Source organism: Scardinius erythrophthalmus (genome assembly GCF_964197995.2).
Source record: "Scardinius erythrophthalmus genome assembly, chromosome: 15".
Taxonomy (NCBI): domain Eukaryota; kingdom Metazoa; phylum Chordata; class Actinopteri; order Cypriniformes; family Leuciscidae; genus Scardinius; species Scardinius erythrophthalmus.
In genome coordinates this window covers 18618952-18619182 of record NC_138235.1, presented here as the reverse complement: position 1 = coordinate 18619182, position 231 = coordinate 18618952, and positions in this window count along the sequence as shown.

Genomic DNA, 231 nt, shown 5'->3' with positions numbered 1-231 from the left:
ATGACAAAAGCAAACAACAAAATAACTAAAAAATAAAAATTAAATTAAATGAAAACTAATTTAAATATAAATAGTTTGTAAATAATACTAAAACAACACCAAACCAGTTTGCTGCTCTGGCCAGATTAAAGTCACCATGAGATCAATATTGACAAATCTTATTTTTTATGGAATATTGCAGTATCACATTGCAGGGACATCTCTTCTCTTCTCCGATGACACTGGCATGAG